The sequence below is a fragment of the Paramormyrops kingsleyae genome, chromosome 18 (assembly GCF_048594095.1).
Source record: "Paramormyrops kingsleyae isolate MSU_618 chromosome 18, PKINGS_0.4, whole genome shotgun sequence".
NCBI lineage: Eukaryota > Metazoa > Chordata > Actinopteri > Osteoglossiformes > Mormyridae > Paramormyrops > Paramormyrops kingsleyae.
In genome coordinates, this window is record NC_132814.1 from 2,061,102 (window position 1) to 2,071,268 (window position 10,167).

The 10,167-nt window shown below is 42.3% G+C and overlaps 1 long non-coding RNA gene across 1 annotated transcript; it reads left to right on the forward strand.

The window, feature by feature from the left end:
• Window positions 1-464: 464 nt before the first annotated feature.
• LOC140579626 (uncharacterized) lies at window positions 465-9,535 on the forward strand. Its single transcript, XR_011983559.1, has 2 exons — window positions 465-1,129; window positions 8,769-9,535. It is a non-coding gene; the product is annotated as an uncharacterized lncRNA (long non-coding RNA).
• Window positions 9,536-10,167: the final 632 nt, after the last annotated feature.

Here is a 10,167-nt window from a genome sequence, read left to right on the forward strand (position 1 = left end):
GATTGGTAAATTAGATGTTTTAGAACCACTTGACAGTAGCGATCATAACATGGTTAAATTTGAGGTTAAGTTTACTGCCCGAAGAGCAAAGTCCAAATCAAAAATATATAATGTTAGGAAGGCTAACTTCAATTGTATGAGATTAAAACTAGAAACTGTGAACTGGATGGAGTTAATTAACAAAACTGTTGAAGAGGCATGGGGATTTTTTAAAAGCACATTATTGCAAGTACAAGAGGACTTCATACCTGTTTCTAGCAAGAATAAATCAAGGAAATTGCAACCTAGGTGGTTTAATAGGGACATAAAGTATAAAGTAAGGAGGAAAAGGGCTTTGTTCCAGAGATGGAAAATAACTGATGATGACATAATAAAGCAAGATGTAACCTATATGAAAATGACTTTATATAAATTAGCGAATTAATATTTGAATACAATTAAATAAATAAATAAGTGAATAAATATGTTGAATAAGAATTTATTATTTATGTTATAAAAGAAAAAAAGTAGTGATTAAATTAGGAACCTAAGAATTAAATCAGATTTTCAGGTTTTTTCTATTAAATTAGTCTAGGCATTAAAATAAGCCCTATTGCTTTAAGCTGTCGGAGTTGTCAGCCAATAAAAACGTCTCCTGTCGGAAAAGAAAAAAGTTGAAAGGTGAAGGTGGGCTAGCGAAGTTCGGCTAGTGAGTGAACGAAGAGGGAGGAAAAAAATAAGTGTGTTTTGTTTTATTTTTCCATTTCATAAGTATTTTCTGTTACATTTCTGTCTATAATGATAGGCTGTGGTTATGTTGGATATTTTTTTCCTTAAGTTGAGCAAGTGTTGCTTGAGCAGCGAAACATTTGGAGGGCCTGCTAAACGCAGGGACTAAGATCAAGATGGCGAGCCACCCATGTGAGAGTACTTGGATCATTACGTCGCACCGACAGGGATTCCAGCACTTTGGATGACCAGGTTCTCATTCAGTGAAGCTGGGAGTTGGTCGACTACCGCCTTGGACATTTTTTTGCTAGAAGTGGATTCGCGGCGCGGTAAGCAAGGATCCATTATAAACTGCGCCATATTTTTTTCTTCTTGCTTTGGATTGTGTGGACTCCGAGTGGACTGCCTAACTCGGACGCTGGTAAAGATAAATTTGTACTTGTGTTGGAGAACCTAGAAACTGGATTTATATCCAATGCTGTAATTCGATGTATTGTGTACATTGTGATGATTGACTTCTGATCCTAAAATAGCCCTAAAATAAGTTAAAACCAATTAATCTATTATAGTACTAACATAAGAACTAAAGACTAAGATAAAATAAACTAAACCTAGAATTTAAATGGAGCTCGAATTAGATTTTGAAACTAAATAGGCTACGGAAAGTTTATAACAGTAAACTGGTTATTTCCTTATCTAAAAGAGAAAGGGGTAAAACCTGAGCTTCTTTACAATTAAATGTAAATGTTTGTGTATGTCATGTTAAATGTTTATGTGAAGGCCTTGCCTGGTACCGAGCTTATATCCTCATTGCTTTAGTTTTTATTTTGATTGTCCCTCATTTCCCTTATAAATAAGCCGGCAGTTTACAGCTAACTTTTGGGTTGTGGTGTGTGATTATTATCTAATTAACTATAACTGCTCCCCGAACCTAGAGACTGGTCCTATTTGTGGCAAGTGCTACATAAACTTGGCGAGCCAGCCAGGAGCAGTTGCATGTTAAATTGGAAAAAAATTATATATATATATATAAGAAAAAAAACCTAATTTAACCACCTAGACCTAAAATAGAACAAGTCCGGCTAATATGGAAGTTGTAGATAGAGAAAACATTAAGGTGCCTAACTCAGTCATTGTTAGTGGAATAACAGAAACAGAGCTAGATGAGGAAGTAATTGACTTCTTGAATAAATATGGGCGCCTAACAAGAGTTATCAGGATAGATAATCCCGAATCTCCATACCACAAAAATGTCATTGTAGAGTATGAGAGTGGGGCTGCAGTGAATGCTCTTCAGCCTCTACTCCCACATAGCTATGAGAGTCCTGGCAAAGTCACCTATCAAATTAGAGCCCTGTCAAGTGAATATGTTCCCACTGTAACTGACAGTGTCACACAAAGCTTTTTGAGTGAGCTGCAAAGGATTGCGAAACTTGGTGGTAAGTCCTTTGAAGAGATCCTACAAGAAGAAATGTTCAAATGCAGGAGAATAGCAGCTGCTGCAGCAGAGCTTGTGAATGAGCCTGAAAGTGAATCTTCAAGCACAGAGGTCCAAAGTGAAATAGCACACTCAGCAGTGACCCAGACGGAGGTGGCTGAGGAGGTCTTCCCTGCTAAGACAAGGGAACAGGGTAAATCATCTCAAAGTCCCTCTGGGTCCATAGTACTCTGCCATGCTAAAGGGAATGAAGTCCCTATCACTGCCATGAGCTATGCTAATCCTCCTGAAGTGCAACGGATGGTTGTAGAACATGTGGTGAGAAGTGAGGCACCAGTGTCACTGATGAGTGCATCATTTAGACTCAGACAGTTCTCTGGCAAAACCCCTTGCCCCACTCATGAAGCAGACTTTGACACGTGGCGAAATAGTGTTGAACTTATTCTTAGGGATCCGGCTCTGTCTGACTTACAGCGATCAAGGAAGATTTTAGACAGCTTAGTACCACCAGCGGCTAATGTAGTAAAACCATTAGGTCCAGATGCTTTGCCAACAGCTTACCTTAACTTATTAGACTCAGCCTATGGAATTGTAGAAGATGGTGATGAGCTTTTTGCTGTGTTCCTCAACACACTCCAAGATTCTGGAGAGAAGCCATCTCAGTACCTACACAGGCTACAGACAGTCCTTACCAAAGTACTGAAAAGAGGTGGTGTGTCTGCTAATGAAGTCGATCGGCATCTCCTACGTCAATTCTGTCGTGGATGCTGGGATAATGTGTTGATAGCTGACCTCCAGCTTGAACGTAAGAGAGACAACCCCCCTCCATTTTATGAATTATTGTTGCAACTTCGTGTAGAAGAGGATAAACAGAGTGCAAAGGAGACCCGCAGGAAGAAGCACCTTAGCACATCAAAGCAGAGGACCAATGCACATCTGTTAGCTGCAAACTCTCTTGAACGTGACACCTCATTAGGGAGTGACGTTGCTGAGCTGAGGGGGCAAGTCACCGAGTTGCAGGGTCAACTTGCTCGAATTAAGATACAGAAACTAGGATCAAGTGATCCTTCCCCTGATGTCGTCGCTGAATTAAAGAAACAAGTCGCAGAGCTCCAAAGCCAGCTCACAAGTCGAAAAGCACAAAGACTACTAAAGGCAAAGAACAATGTGATAAAATCTAGTGCAACGCGTCAAACTAAGGGCCAGGAACCTGAATGCCCCCCAGCTACAGGCCAAAGACATAGTAACAGACCGAGGCCATGGTACTGTTTTCAGTGTGGCGAAGATGGCCATATTGCCTCTGTATGCCCAAATGAGCCAAACCCATCATTGGTAGCTGAAAAAAAGACACAACTGAAGGAGAAACAGTCTTTTTGGGACAGTCAAAATGGCTCAGCTTTTTCTCAGCCTTTAAACTGAATTCGGCCCTCATTACGGGACAAATGAGAGCCAGAAGAAAGGGTCCCATCCTTGGCACGGGATGCAAAGGGAACCGAAGATTTTCTTCTGCAAGATATAATAATGTGGGGTTACCAAAGGGATTGATAGGAGCGAAGTACACTGCTTCTGTATTCATTAATGGGCAGACCTGTAGTTGTCTACTTGATACAGGGTCTCAAGTGACTACTGTGTCACAGTCATTTTATGAGGACAACCTCCCTCACTTGAGCATCCACCCATTGGATGAGCTGCTCGAGGTAGAGGCTGCAAATGGTCAAACTGTGCCTTATTCTGGTTTCATAGAAGTCGACATAACCTTTCCAAAGTCCTGCTTTGGCTCTGAAATCACTGTGTCCACCCTTGCATTAGTTGTCCCAACCACAGGGTCAAGTGCGCGGTCTATGCCCTTGATAGGCACCAACACTTTAGATCTGGTGTATGAGGACTACTGCAGAGTTAATACAGATCTTCAAACTCTTCCGTATGGTTGCAGAGTTGTCCTGAAAGTGATGCAGCAGAGAAATAAGCAAAAGAAAAACAGTAGCTTAGGGCTAGTGAGGCTACCAGGAAGGGAACCTAGACTTGTCCCTGCTGGGGAGAGTTGTGTTGTAGAAGGATTGGCTCATGTCAATAGCCAAGCATTAGACCGGTGGGTTGTGATCGAACCCCCTTCATCGTCTTCTATGCCCGGGGGAATGCTAGTCATAAGCTGTTTGCTCAGTCTCCCCAATAATCCATCTAAGAGAATACCAGTGGTGCTGCACAACGAGAGTAAGCATGACATAATTATTCCAGCAAAGGGTGTCATAGCTGAGGCACATGCCTTGCAGGAAGTAGTTTCATGTAAATCAAGCCCTGCTGATTCAGAACACTCAAGTAATTCCCCAAGGTCCTCTGAGAATGTAAAGCTGAACTTCAGCTTTGGTGACTCTCCACTTCCAGCTGAATGGAAGGAGAGAATAGAGAGAAAGCTGTGCGGTATGCCCGAAGTGTTCGCTTTACATGATTCAGACTTTGGTCGAACCGATAAAGTCAAGCACCAGATTAGACTGAGCGATGAGACCCCCTTTAAGTACCGCCCTCGACCAATCCGTCCGCAAGACCTTGATGCAGTGAGGAGACACCTGAAAGAGCTGAGTGAGGCAGGAGTAATCCGTGAGTCAGAGTCGCCCTTTTCCTCACCCATAGTGGTGGTTAGAAAGAAGAACGGAGATGTAAGACTCTGTGTTGATTACAGGAGGCTAAACCTCCAAACCATCAAGGACGCGTACGCTCTGCCTAATCTGGAGGAGGCTTTCTCTGCGCTCACAGGCTCAAAGTGGTTCTCTGTCCTGGACCTTAAGTCAGGATATTATCAGGTTGACGTAGAGGAAGCAGACAAACCTAAGACGGCCTTTGTATGTCCATTGGGGTTTTGGGAGTTTAATAGGATGCCTCAGGGTGTGACTAACGCGCCCAGTACATTCCAAAGGCTGATGGAAAAGTGTATGGCGGATATTAACCTCAAAGAAGTCCTTGTGTTTTTGGACGATCTAATAGTTTTCTCAGAAACTGTGGAGGAACATGAAGTTCGCCTTTTGCGTGTCCTAACCCGTCTGAAGGAATATGGATTAAAGTTGTCTTTGGAGAAATGCAAATTTTTCCAGACATCAGTGAGGTATTTGGGACATATAGTATCACAGTACGGTGTTGAAACAGACCCTGAGAAGATTGAGGCCTTGAAAGCATGGCCTAGCCCGAGGAACCTGAAAGAGCTACGCTCATTTCTAGGATTCGCCGGATATTACCGACGATTTATTCGGAATTTCTCCAAGATAGTAAAGCCGTTAAATGACCTCACTGCTGGGTATCCACCACCTAGAAAGCATGACAAGCCGAGAGAGAGCAGTGGCAAGTATTTCAAGCCGAGAGAGCCTTTTGGGAAAAGGTGGACGCCTAGTTGCCAAGAAGCTTTCGAAACCATAATTGACAAACTCACCACTGCACCTGTGTTAGGATTTGCTAACCCCAAGCTACCATATGTATTACATACAGATGCAAGCACAACTGGTCTGGGGGCAGTGCTCTACCAGGAGCAGGAGGGAGTTATGCGTGTTATAGCTTATGCTAGTCGTGGGCTGTCAAAGAGTGAATCCCGTTACCCAGCTCACAAACTTGAATTCTTGGCACTCAAGTGGGCCGTAACAGAGAAGTTTGCTGATTATTTGTATGGAGTCTCTTTCACAGTGGTCACGGATAGCAATCCATTAACTTACCTGCTTACCACAGCTAAGTTAGATGCAGCTAGTTATCGTTGGCTGTCTGCTCTCTCCACCTTCAAATTCCAACTTCAATACCGAGCAGGGAAATGCGGTCTAGATGCGGATGGCCTCTCGCGACGCCCGCATGCTGCGCCTGTCAATGATTTAGTGTCTCAGAAAGAGGAGGAGCGAATTCGTCAGTTCCTACACTACCACCTACCTGAGTCTGGCGAGTTTGCTAGTATCTCTCCCAAAACGGTGGATGCAATTTGTGAGAAACATCTAGTTTGCCCACCCGGGAACATCAGTGAGAATGGTGCCATCATCCCACTTGTCACATCTCTTGCCATGTCTGCCAAAGCTATTCCAGACAGTTTTGAAAATTGCGATGGATTTCCTGTCATTCCCCGTGTGACAGGGGAAGAATTGAAACAGCAACAGAGAGCTGATCCTGCTGTGTGTGAGATCATCCACCTGATGGAGACTGGGGAGACCCCTACTCCAGCTGTTAAGAAGGAGTTGCCAGACCTTTCCATCTTTCTGCGAGAGATGAACAAACTAGAGTTGAAGGATGACATTCTCTACAGGAAGAGACGAACTGATGAAGGGACTCAACACCAGATAGTCTTACCTGAGACATTCAGAGACATGGTAATGAGATGTCTTCACGATGATATGGGTCATCTAGGTTTTGATCGGACCCTTGACCTCACTCGATCCAGATTCTTTTGGCCAAGAATGGCCACTGATATAGAGAAGAAGGTAAAGAGCTGCAGCCGTTGTGTTTGCCGAAAAGCACTACCAGAGAAGGCAGCGCCTCTAGTGAACATTCATGTCACCAGACCGCTTGAATTAGTCTGCATGGACTTTCTCTCAATTGAGCCAGACCGAAGCAATACAAAAAATGTACTTGTGATCACCGATTTTTTTACCAAGTATGCATTGGCAATCCCAACCCCAAATCAGAAAGCTAGGACAGTAGCCAAGTGCCTATGGGAAAACTTTATAGTACATTATGGGTTCCCTGAAAAGTTGCACAGCGACCAGGGTCCGGACTTTGAGTCCAGAACAATTAAAGAGCTTTGTGATCTTGCAGGGATACGGAAAGTTAGGACAACACCGTATCATCCCAGGGGAAACCCTGTGGAAAGGTTTAATAGGACACTCCTAAGCATGCTTGGTACACTCAAAGCAAAGGACAAGTCCCGCTGGCGAGACTTTGTGAAGCCATTAGTACATGCATATAACTGTACTAAACATGAGACAACTGGGTTCACACCCTATGAACTAATGTTTGGACGGCAGCCCCGGTTGCCTGTTGATCTTGTTTTCAATGTCCCATTGAACAATAGTGGACAGAAGTCTCACTCCCAGTATATTCAAGCCCTGAAAGCTCATCTTCAGGAGAGCTACCAAGTTGCAAGGAAGAATGCTGCTAAAACAGCTAAACGGAACAAGGTTAGGTACGACAGACGTGTGACTGAATCCACTTTGGGTGTGGGTGATCGGGTCCTAGTCAGAAATGTGCACCTAAGAGGAAGACACAAGTTGGCGGACAAGTGGGGAGAAACTGTGCATGTTGTTGTTAACCGGAAAGGAGATCTTCCAGTTTACACCGTTAAGCCGGAGAACAAAGATGGTCCCCTAAGAACGCTGCACAGAGATCTCCTGCTACCCTGCGGGTTCTTGCCCGTCTTAGAAGATGACCCTCCTGTTGTGCTTAAGCCTCGGAAGCCAAGTACCCGTCAGCATCCGAAATCTAACCATGACCAGAATGAGCCAGAGTTTTGCTCTGATGAGGATGATGACTTTGTTTATTCATATCGAAGTCCTGTCTTTAGGACCATGAGGTCCATTGATGGATATGACATGTCAATTCCTCCTAGAGAACAGACCCATTCTTCTGCTGAATATACCTTCTCAGATCCTGCAGTTTCCAGCAACGTTCCAGAAGAGTCTGGAGGAGCTTCCTCTGGAAGTTCACCATCACTGGGAACAAGGCACTTTGTGTATTCTGAGGTGGAACCCATAACCACAATTGACCAGCCTGAAAAGGAAAACTTACTTGAACAAGCAACCCGTGGAAGTGATAACCCTGTGGAAGAAACAGAATCTGAAATAGTTACAGCTGGTGATGAGAGTTTACCTGAGAATCAGAGTGGGGAAAGTATACAGAGACGTAGTGAATCTGAAGCTGTGGGGAGTAGTGAAGTCATGGATCGGAGTGAGATAGAGATTGATGATGGAAATTGTGAGGATGAAGATAAGAACCAGAGTACACTGAGAAGATCTTCAAGGCAGAGAGAACCGATGAGACGGCTGACCTATCCTGAGCTAGGGAACCCCTTAGTGACTATTGTCCAAACATTATTCCAAAGCTTGAGTTCTGCCATCACTAATTCCCTTGGAAGTGAAGTTAGCTTGACACCACTACCCAAACCCAAAGTGATATAGTCCACTAATACAGTTTATGCAAAGGGACTTGCATAGATTTAAGAAGGGAGGGTGTAACCTATATGAAAATGACTTTATATAAATTAGCGAATTAATATTTGAATACAATTAAATAAATAAATAAGTGAATAAATATGTTGAATAAGAATTTATTATTTATGTTATAAAAGAAAAAAAGTAGTGATTAAATTAGGAACCTAAGAATTAAATCAGATTTTCAGGTTTTTTCTATTAAATTAGTCTAGGCATTAAAATAAGCCCTATTGCTTTAAGCTGTCGGAGTTGTCAGCCAATAAAAACGTCTCCTGTCGGAAAAGAAAAAAGTTGAAAGGTGAAGGTGGGCTAGCGAAGTTCGGCTAGTGAGTGAACGAAGAGGGAGGAAAAAAATAAGTGTGTTTTGTTTTATTTTTCCATTTCATAAGTATTTTCTGTTACATTTCTGTCTATAATGATAGGCTGTGGTTATGTTGGATATTTTTTTCCTTAAGTTGAGCAAGTGTTGCTTGAGCAGCGAAACATTTGGAGGGCCTGCTAAACGCAGGGACTAAGATCAAGATGGCGAGCCACCCATGTGAGAGTACTTGGATCATTACGTCGCACCGACAGGGATTCCAGCACTTTGGATGACCAGGTTCTCATTCAGTGAAGCTGGGAGTTGGTCGACTACCGCCTTGGACATTTTTTTGCTAGAAGTGGATTCGCGGCGCGGTAAGCAAGGATCCATTATAAACTGCGCCATATTTTTTTCTTCTTGCTTTGGATTGTGTGGACTCCGAGTGGACTGCCTAACTCGGACGCTGGTAAAGATAAATTTGTACTTGTGTTGGAGAACCTAGAAACTGGATTTATATCCAATGCTGTAATTCGATGTATTGTGTACATTGTGATGATTGACTTCTGATCCTAAAATAGCCCTAAAATAAGTTAAAACCAATTAATCTATTATAGTACTAACATAAGAACTAAAGACTAAGATAAAATAAACTAAACCTAGAATTTAAATGGAGCTCGAATTAGATTTTGAAACTAAATAGGCTACGGAAAGTTTATAACAGTAAACTGGTTATTTCCTTATCTAAAAGAGAAAGGGGTAAAACCTGAGCTTCTTTACAATTAAATGTAAATGTTTGTGTATGTCATGTTAAATGTTTATGTGAAGGCCTTGCCTGGTACCGAGCTTATATCCTCATTGCTTTAGTTTTTATTTTGATTGTCCCTCATTTCCCTTATAAATAAGCCGGCAGTTTACAGCTAACTTTTGGGTTGTGGTGTGTGATTATTATCTAATTAACTATAACTGCTCCCCGAACCTAGAGACTGGTCCTATTTGTGGCAAGTGCTACAAAGAGTATCTAAATCTACAGGCTGAATTAAAAAATGACATTAGACGAGCTAAAAGGAATGTCGAAAGGAAGATCGCATTGGAGGCTAAGGATGACGTTAAAAGTTTCTTCCAGTATTTTAACTCTAAAAGAGCTCTAAAAGCTGAAATCACTAATCTGCAGGATAGTAAGGGTCTTATAATTGAAAACGACATTGACATAGTAAATGAGTTCAATGATAGTTTTGCACGGGTATTCACTGTTGAGGACACTAGTAACTTACCAGTTCTTATTACTAATCCAACATCGTCTATAACTAATATATATATAACTGAAGCTGATGTTTTGCAAAGCCTAGCTAAGCTCAAAATAAATAAATCACAGGGCCCTGATGGCATCTTACCTATAGTGTTAAAAGAGATGAGGGATATTATTTGCCAACCCTTAACATTACTGTTTCAAAAATCCTTATCTGAAGGTGTGGTACCTTCTGATTGGAAGCATGCCAACATAACGCCCATTTTCAAAAAAGGGGATAGAAGTAATTTGTCAAACTATAGGCCAA